Source organism: Petaurus breviceps, unplaced genomic scaffold, assembly GCF_028583685.1.
Source record: "Petaurus breviceps papuanus isolate PSGF00001 unplaced genomic scaffold, PetGlider_PUasm1.0 350, whole genome shotgun sequence".
Taxonomy (NCBI): Eukaryota; Metazoa; Chordata; class Mammalia; order Diprotodontia; family Petauridae; genus Petaurus; species Petaurus breviceps.
In genome coordinates, this window is record NW_027186199.1 from 1,018,363 (window position 1) to 1,027,813 (window position 9,451).

General features: G+C 42.7%; 1 pseudogene; it reads left to right on the plus strand.

Annotated features, from left to right (window-relative positions):
- Window positions 1-8,380: 8,380 nt before the first annotated feature.
- On the plus strand, window positions 8,381-9,234 carry LOC138168011 (small ribosomal subunit protein uS3-like; annotated as a pseudogene).
- The last annotated feature ends 217 nt before the right edge of the window (window positions 9,235-9,451 follow it).

Sequence of the window (9,451 nt, forward strand, 5' to 3'; positions counted from 1 at the left end):
ATTTCTAATGTCTTCATTCAAAATGTCTTAGGGGAAACGTTTATTTCTGTCCTTATTTCTTTGCTATTTTCACATAGTACTTTGATTAAAAGGCTGAATGAACCATTCTGGAAATCCTTGGAATTGCTCCATTATCTTTCAGAGGGGCTTGTAAAAGTTGTCAATCTATTAAGAGCCTCCTGTGTACACGGCACTGCTGGGCTCTGGGGATACAAAGACAAAAAGCAAAATAGTCTCTGGTCTGCCCTCCAGGAGCTTATGTACTATTGGGGGAGACAACACATGCACATAAAGACATACACGTGCAAAATAAATACATTGTAATGTGGGAGAGAAGGTACTAACAGCTGGGAGAATCAGAAAGTCCTCATATAGAAGGTAGTGCTTGAGCTGAATCTTGAAGTAAATTTCAAGGGACTTGAAGGAGCAGAGTTGACGAGGAAGTACATTTTGGGTATGAAGAGAGCCAGTGAATGAAGAAGGGAGATGGAATACTGTGTATGAGGATAATAAGAAGGATATTTTGGTAGACTGTAGAGATTGTGCAGAGTAGTAATATGCAATAAAGTAAAAAAGATAAATTGAGGCTAGGTTATAAAGAACTCTAAATGCCCCACGAAGGAGTTGATATCTAGAGGTAATAGGGAGCTGCTAGAGGTTGTTTAGTAGGGGAGTGACATGGTCAAACTTGTGCTTCAGATCACTTTGGCATCTTGGTAGAGTATGGATTGGAGAGGAACAAGACCAGTTATGAGGCAATTGCACTAGTCAGGTGGGATGTGATAAGAGCCTGAGCTAGGGTGGTGGCTATTTGAGGGAAGAAGAGGAAAAAAAAACCACAGCTATTGTAGGGTATATTTGATAAGATTTAGCAATTGACTTGCTGTATAACTTTCTGCAAGAGGACTTTCCTGTCCAGACCACTGCTAGTGCCATCCCACTGGTATTACCTTTCATTTACACTCCATGTGTCTTGAATACATAGTTGCTTTCATGTTTTTCCCCCGCCCCACCCTCACCCCCATTAGAATGTGATCTCCTTGGGAGTAAGGACCATGCTTTCTTTGCATAGTGCCTATCACAGAGCAAGCACTTCATAAACACTTGTTACTTGATTGATTGATTGGTGTGAGTGAGAATAAGGGGTCAAGCAAGAGTTTTAACCATTCTCAGAAGTTTTTGACTCATTTTCCTTCTTTTTAATGGAAAGAAGGAAATAAATGTAGGGGTGGTATATGATGCATTGTTTGTTTGGCATGTAAATTATGTGTGTCTACATGGGTCTCTTTACATGTGGTTTTCAGGGAGGCAAGAATATACATCTCTAGCATCAACTCTCCCTCCTCTTCTCCAAGACAGACTTAGATTCCTCCCAGGAGGAGAAGCAGAGGTTGAGGCCAGAGGCTAACCACTCTGCTTTCCTTGGAAATAAGGGGGTACAGAGCTAGAATCATATATGGTAGAACCCTCCCCAAACCGTTTTGAACCCCCAAGATCTGAGATAGGCCTAAAACCTGGATTGGCCAATCAGGAGAGGCATTGTGGCCCACTCTGAATTTAATCTAACATAATGTTTTGCAATGCTCTAGCATAACAGACATGCCTTGCTCTCTGAGTGAACTCAAAATGCCCCTTCCTGTGTCAACAGCTAAAGCTGACCAAGAACATTCTTCTGTTAAAGACTACCAAGGACAAGGTGCCTTGACTGGACCCTACCTTGAATAATGGGACTTTTCTTATCTTAATATTTTATGGACATCTACTATGTCATGTTAATGGTGAAGGAAACACAAGATATCCTGGGTTGTAATTTCAATTGACACCTTGTCAGCTCTCTAATCTTATAGTATTTACAACCTATTCGATTAAAAGAATTTCTTTCTCATTAAACACATATGAGATCATAAATTTGAGTGACATAGACATCCTGAGTTGGGATTGTTCTAAAACATAGATAAGACTTCTCATTCTTTTTATCAGGCAGTCAGAATTGAAGCTCTGCCTCCATGTGCATGTATTCTGCTAGTTTAAGAGAATAAACAATATGAATTTATATTCCACCTACCCTGTTTGCCTCTTTTAACCAAACTTCCAGGTTGACAGTTATGGTATCTGTGAAGTCTGATGGAACTGATGGAGTAGGAAAAACAATGCCACTGTAATGGGAATGCAAATTTGGAAGATCTTCCCTGCCCCTAGGCTAAAGTGCACCTGAAGCCTGGGGTGGGAGGCTTGTTTTTCAGTAGATACTTTTTGATTGGCCAGTGAGTCAATAAGGTTGTTACATTCTCTGAGCCAGGAGAAGGCTATATAAGCCCTGATGTGAGGCTTTGTTTTGGGGGCTCACTTTGAGAAGTGTTCTGTGATTTGATATGGATTCTGGGAAGCCGTTGTCTGGAGCCCCCCCCCCCCCGGCTTTGAAAAACCCGGATGCTGATTTGGTATGGATGTAATGGTTGGACAGTTTGGAAATCTGTCTACTTGATCTGTTTCTGTCTTGATAATTCTGCCTGTATACTTTGAAGTTCGGGGTGCTGACCTTTTTCCCCTGAACAAGGTAAACGATATATGTCTGACTGATTAAAGTAAGCTTGTTAACCCATTTTGAGTTGCTTTCCTTTATCAAAGCAGATCCAAGAACATGTGTGAGCAGCCACCCTGAGGAAGCTTGGGGTGCTTGCTGCTACAGCCACCCTACCAATACTAATGACTCAAGTGCCTCAGCATCCATTTTTTCCTGAAGTCTTAACCTTGATGGGGTCAGGTAAATTCCTCCATTCCCAGCTTCCATTAGACTATCACTAGTTTGGTTGAAGTCCACAATTCCCTTTAAGCTAGCTCTGGGAGCAGGGATCAAGTTGCTCTGTATTACTTACTGGAGATAAGGATTGATCTAGGAAAATTAGCTATGAGTAACTAAAACTAGAAATCTGACTCACAAGACCACCATCTCTCTTTTTTTTTTAATTTTTCAAATGCTTTATTAACTTCTGATTTACATCATTCATTTCCGCCAGATTTTGAGTTACAAATTTTTTCCCCATTTTTCCCCTACCTACCACCCCAAAATATCAGTCCCACAGGATATCCCCTCCTCCAATCTGCTCTCTCCCATATCTTCTCCCATACCCCCATCAACTTTTTCAGTAGGGCATGGTGGATCTCTATGCCCCAGTACCTGTATATCTTATTTCTCAATTACATGTAAGATAGTATTAATTATATATATATATATATTTAAACATTTGATTTTAAAACTTTGAATTCCAGATTCATTCCCTTCCTCCCTTGTCACCCACCCTTACTGGGAAGATAAGCAATTCAGTATAGGTTGTACATGTGTAGCTAATGCAAAACATTATCATAGTAGATACATTGTAAAAGACTGACTATATTTCCCTCCCTCCTATCCCACCTCCCACTTGTTCTATTCTCTACTTTGATCCTGTCCCTTTTCGAAAGTGGGTGCTTCCAACATCCCTCTCCCCCAGCCTGCCCTCCCTTCCATCATCCCCCCTCTCATCCCCTTCCCCCCACTCTCTTGTAGGGTGAGATACCCAATTTAGTGTGTATGTCATTCCCTCCCCAAGCCAAATTCAATGAGAATAAGGTTGACCCATTCCCTTTTGTCTTCCTATTCTTCCCCTCCATTGTAACCATTTTTCCTTGCCTCTTCTATATGAGATAGTTTGCCCCATTCTGTCTCTCCCCATCTCCTCTCATTATATTCTTCTCTCATCTCTTAATTTCACCTTTTAAGTATCATCCCTTCCTATTAAATTGGTCCTGTGCCCTCTATCTATGTATACCTGTAAACATATATACACACATTCACATATGTATTCATATGCCCGTATACCCTCCGACATAGACATATATATATATATATATGTATGTATACATATATATATATTTATTTCAACTATTTTCATACTGAGAAAAGTTTCATCAGTTACAATTATTGTTTTTCCATGTAGGAATGTTAATAGTTCAACTTTGATAAGTTCCTTATGATTTCTTTTCCCTGTTTACCTTCTCATGCTTCTCTTGCTTCTTGTATCTGAATGTAAAATTTTCTACTTAACTCTGGTTTTTTCATCAAGAATGCTTGAAAGTCCTCTATTCCACTGGATGACCATATTTTCCCCTGAAACATGATATTCAGTTTTGCTGGGTAGAGGACTCTTGGTTTTAATGCCAGCTCCTTTGCCCTCCGGAATATCATATTCCAAGCCCTTTGATCCCTCAGTGTAGAAGCTGCCAGATCCTGAGTTATCCTGACTGTTTCCACAATATTCAAAATTTTTCTTCCTGGCTGCTTGTAATATTCTCTCCTTAATCTGGGACTTTTGGAACCTGGCTATGATATTCCTAGGAGTTTTCTTTTTGGGATCTTTTTCAGGGGGTGATCAGTGGATTCTTTCAACCTCTATTTTGCCCTCTGGTTCTAAAACATCAAGGCAGTTTTCCTTGAGAATTTCTTGGAGGATGATTTCTAGGTTCTTTTTTTGATCATGGCTTTCAGGTAGTCCAATAATTTTAAAATTATCTCTCCTGGATCTATTTTCCAGGTCAGTGGTTTTTCCCATGAGATATTTCACATTGCCTTCTATTCTTTCATTTGTTTGGATCTGTTTAACAGCATCTTGACTTCTCATAAATTCATTGGCTTCAATTTGTTCCAATCTAATTCTGAAGGAATGATTGTCTTCAGTGAGCTTTTGAGATTCTTTTTCCATCTGGAAAATTCAGCTTTTTAAGGCATTCTTCTCCTCATGGCCTTTTGGAGCCTCTTTTGCCATTTGAGTTAGTCTGATTTTTAAGGTGTTATTTTCCTCAGTTCAGGCTGTTGACTCTCATTTTATAATTTTCTCGCATTGTTCTCATTTCTCTTCCTAATTTTTCCTCCACTTCTCTTATCTGCTTCTTAAGGTCCTCTATGGCCTGTAACCAACTCATTTTTTCCTTTGGAGCTTTTGGTGCAGGAGTTCTGACTTCACTGTCTTCCTCCTGTTCCATGCTTTGATCCTTTTTGTCCCCAAAATAGGAGTCTAATGTTGGTTTGCTTTGCTGGGTTTGCTTCCTTTGCCTGCTCATTTTGTCACTCAATTACTTGACTTTTGGGCTTTTTGCCACAGTAGGACTCTGACACCAGATGAGGGAGCTTCGTTCCAAATGCTGGGGTTTTCTCAGCTGCCAGAGGTATTAGTTGGGTGCCCTCTCTGAAGCCTCCACACGTTCTGGCAAGCTGGTCACAAACCCCAGAACCTCTACCCTAGACCGCAATTCAGATCCAAGCAGGTTAAAGCAAGAGCAATTACTCCTCAGACTGCTTGCTTGGTCCCCCTACAATCTGCAGGCCAGGGGCTGAAGCTGCCACATGATTGTGGCTGAGCTGTGGTTCCTCAGTGGCTTCTTGCCCTGGGGGTAAAAGCCGACACACTCCCGACTACTGGATCCCAACATCCACACTGCACTGACCTCTCACTTTGTCCTTAGCATCTATGTGTTGATAATTCTGGACTGCCATAGCTCCTGGTGATCTGGAGTCCCTCCAGCCAGTGGTTGGTCAGGCCCACCCTGGGGCTAAAACCTCAGTGTGGGGCTGGGTTTGATGGGGTGCTTAGGGTGCTTGGGATCTCTATCTGTAACATCTATTTGTAAAACTGGTCTGTAAAATTGTAACAGCAATTTGTAAAACCAGTCTGTAAAATCACAATACATCCCCCCCCCCCCCCAGTCACAGAACATTAACTCTGTGCCTTCCCCCTACCTGTACTCTGCCTAGCTTCAAAGCATTAACTGTGCCCAGCAACAACTCATGAATTGTTTATCTCAGCCTTGGAACACTAACAAGCTATACCTATCAATCCTTCACAAAAGTATCTATAAACATTCCAGCTTTGGCAACTATTATCTCCCCCTTGTATAGTGCTGTTGCCCCCATGAATCCTTCAATACCCCATCTCTAGGTTAACTCCTTAAGCAATTATCTCTCCCTAACCTTGGTTCTCAGACATCAATCCTGTCAAGCATGACACTGATGGGTGGCAGAGTGGGCACTTCTCCATCAGCCCTTGACCACTTGCTGACTTAGTGATGTTTCAAGCCTAAAACCACACCTCCAGGTAGGCCCCCTCCCCTCCCTGTTTTTCCTAGTATCATGGGTACTATGCCTTCGCAGTTACATAAAGCTTGCATATCCCTTTAAACACTGACCCCACCTTAGCCCCACCTTAACTCCTCCTTAATCCCACCCTCTTCTCCCCTGGTCAGCCTAATTGATATCTAATGAATAGCCTTACCTCTTTAAAAGCTATGCCTGTGTTTCCTTTAAGCTTGCAGGTTCCCTAAGGATCCTTGCCTGCTGTAAAGTGTATAATAAACTTTTACAACTCTGACTCCAACTAGGCTTGAGTTGAATTCTTTCCAGACTGAATCGCAGGTTCTGGTCTTAAGATAAGATCAGAGTCCCTGCTGAACCTGATAGCCAACCCTCATCAGGTTTGGCTCCCAGGGTGCTGTGCTGGCTGATTCCTGCCAGCCTGCTGGGCTGTCCTCAGCGGGAAGTTAGCTTCTCTGTGTCATTTTGTGGGTTCTGTACCTCCAAAGTTTGTTTAGAGTCCCCTTTTACATGAATTGGAGGTGGTGGGAGCCATGCGGAGGTCCTGTTTCTACTCCACCATCTTGACTCCACCCCCCTCAAGACCACCATCTCTTATATGTCAAGCCATTACCAACCTGTTGATCACAAGTATTGCCAATGCTACTGACAGTTAACTAAAGATAGCCCCGAATGATGTTGACCACGATGGAGCTCTTTTGAACTGTCAGTTCCTTTATCTTAAAATAAAATTAAGTTTAAAGGCCAACAAGACCTCTAGCCAGGACTAGGAATGTTTTCATCATTGGTTCACTGAGGAGGCGGAGCAAGTACAAAAGGCAGAAACCTCTTCCCTTAAGACTTGAGAAGCTGCTTCAGCATCATCACCTTTTCTCCCTTTACCCCATTCTCCCCTCTTGTCCAACAGCCCCAGCCTGTCTATCTCCTCCAATCTTGTCTCCCAGCTTGCCCAGATATTAGTAACACAGGCTGAGGAGGATCTTAAAGCAAAAAGGGAACTTTGAACAGCTCCCATCCCAACGCCACAACCCACTCCTAAAGTGGTAAGAGACCACAAATCTGATATTTGTCCCTATTGCAAGAAACCGGGGCATTGTAAATCTGAATATAGGAGCCATCTAAAGGTTATGGAAAGTCACAAACACTGGGGGTACCAAGGCTGCCCTGTGAGGTCTCGAATCCTTGCAAATTCCTCAACCACCCTTCCTTGAAATAATAATAGCCAATTCTTGATGGGGGTTTCTAATAAACCTCTAATTCCCTCTCTCCTTGTCATTGTGAGCTCTGTTTGTATTTGTTCTGTTGTTTTGTCTGTCAGTGTGTGTTTCTGTATTCATATCACATGCGCTGTGAATGAATCTGTTACCTTGTAAGAATTAAATGCAGACAGTCAGAGACTTCTAAGGGCTACAGCTAGAAAAGCAAACAAACAAACCTGTAAGATTCTTTTCCTTGTGGTTCCTAGTCTGGCCAACCTGGAGCTACAGTGAAAAGTTAGATACAGTTAAACACATTTTAGCAGATTTTGGAAGTTTTGAAGTTAATCATTAAGGAGTTTGGAAATTGATCATTTGGGGACTGCAGGAGAAAACTCCTGAGACTTTTGGGATAATTCCAGGAGCTGCTGAAACACTTCCTCCCACTCCTGATTGCTCAGCATCCCCTACTTACTCCCCAGAGTTAAGAGGGTATCCCAGCTCAGGGATTTTTAACAGCCACAAGGGTTCTTGTTATCCCCTCTCATCCTAGATAAGATTAAGAGAAGAGAATGCAGGAGAATTGTAGGGAAAACTTAAATTACCCTTCCCCACCTGGCAAAAAGAGGGGAGGGGCAGAAATCATAGACTGGCAGTGATCCTAACAGTCTTGTGCCCCTAGGCACCTTGCAGCCCACCCTTCTAGGAAAAGCTTGGAAATGTCACCTAGTTCCTATACATTCTGCCTACCCTGCCCCAGTAGCTACAAACTGTGCTAGGCTTAATAAATTTTGCACCCGTGGGGGAAGGGAGAGATAGACAGGTCGGGCCTGTGATGAGCATTACCTAAACCCTGCCACCAAGAATTATTACCACTGGGAAGCCCCTGGCAAGGCCTGGTGTGCCACCATGAGATGAGAAGTCAGCCTCTGCTCTTGGTAAACCCCATACTTCTCTGTTCCAATTGAACAATATATCAACTTTTGGCAAGCTATTTTAGCTCTATCAGCTCTGTTTCCTGATTTTAAAGGGAAAATAATAATGGTTGTTGTTATGGGATCAAAATTATGTGATGATTCTTTCTTGTCGGTGCAAGATGGCGGTGCAGGTCTCCAAGAAGAGGAAGTTTGTTGCTGATGGCATCTTCAAAGCTGAGCTGAATGAGTTTCTCACCAGGGAGCTGGCTGAGGATGGCTATTCTGGGGTGGAGGTTCGAGTTACCCAAACCAGGACAGAAATCATCATCTTGGCCACCAGGACTCAGAATGTCCTTGGGGAGAAGGGTCGCCGGATTCGTGAACTGACACCTGTAGTTCAGAAGAGGTTTGGCTTCCCCGAAGGCAGTGTAGAGCTGCATGCTGAGAAGGTGGCCACCAGAGGTCTCTGTGCTATTGCCCGGGCTGAGTCCTTGTGTTACAAGCTCCTGGGAGGCCTTGCTGTTCATAGGGCCTGCTATGGTGTCCTTGCTTCATTATGGAGAGTGGAGCAAAGGGATGTGAAGTGGTGGTGTCTGGTAAGCTCAGAGGCCAGAAGGCCAAGTCCATGAAGTTTGTGGATGGCCTGATGATCCACAGTGGAGAGACCCTGTCAACTACTACGTCGACACAGCTGTGGGCCATGTCCTCCTCAGACAGGGTGTATTGGGAATTAAAGTCAAAATCATGTTGCCCTGGGACCCAAGTGGCAAGATTGGCCCTAAGAAGCCCCTGCCCGACCATGTGAGCATCGTAGAGCCCCAGGATGAGATTCTTCCTACTACCCCCATCTCAGAGCAGAAGAGTGGGAAGGCAGAGCAACCAGCTATGCCTCAGCCAGTGCCCACTGCCTAACAGGACTCTGTGACACCTCGAATGGTGTGCCTGAAGCTCTTCTGTAAAGATCTTTAATAAAATCTTTTGTAAAACAAAAAAAAAATTATATGATGATTGTAAAATGCTTAACACAATGATTGGTATATGTTTGACACAATATTATTATCTCTATAATTTAATGTAAGTGTTCCATACCCCATAACTTTGAAGTGGTTTTTAAATACCAAAAATAGTAAGATCATTAATTTCTATATGTGATAATCTAAAAATGCAATTGATGTCATATGACGTTTATTATTTGTGCTGTTACTGTATTTCTA